Source organism: Egretta garzetta, unplaced genomic scaffold (genome assembly GCF_000687185.1).
Source record: "Egretta garzetta isolate BGI_Z169 unplaced genomic scaffold, ASM68718v1 scaffold868, whole genome shotgun sequence".
Taxonomy (NCBI): domain Eukaryota; kingdom Metazoa; phylum Chordata; class Aves; order Pelecaniformes; family Ardeidae; genus Egretta; species Egretta garzetta.
In genome coordinates this window covers 27,443-28,103 of record NW_009260507.1, presented here as the reverse complement: position 1 = coordinate 28,103, position 661 = coordinate 27,443, and positions in this window count along the sequence as shown.

Here is a 661-nt window from a genome sequence, read left to right as displayed (position 1 = left end):
CGGCTGCCTGCCCTGTGCCTCAGCTCCTCCGTGTCACCGTGGATGGTGGTGTGGTGGACCAGCTGGATGCTGAGGGGGAAGGGCAACTGGGTGCTGCGCCCCGCATTCCCACCCCATCCCTTTGGGGAGGGGCTTGGGAGGGTCTGTCCCCCCATCGTTGGGGTCTGCCCTCCATCACTGGGGTCTGCACCCTCATCATCGGGGTCTGCACCCTATCACTGGGGTCTGTACCCCGTCACTGGGGTCTGCACCCTCATCATTGGGGTCTGCTCCCCATCACTGGGGTCTGCACCCCATCATTGGGTCTTCCCTCCATTATTAGGGTCTGCACCCCCATCACTGGGGTCTGTATCCCGTCACTGGGGTCTGCACCCCATCACTGGGGTCTGCTCCCCATCACTGGGATCTTCCCTCCATCATTGGGGTCTGCTCCCTGTCATTGCGGTCTGCACCCCATCATTGGGGTCCTCCTTGCTGGTGTTGAGTCTGGCCAAGGCTACTGAAGAAGTAAAACAGCTCTTGTCCTCCAACCCATGTCTGTGGGGGGTTATTGGGGGGCGCCGAGGTGTGGGGAGAGGAGGAGGGGGCTGGGGGGCCCTGTTGGGATGGGGAGACCTTTAGGCTCCACCGCCTCCATAACATCGCCCGGACAGCCGCCCGC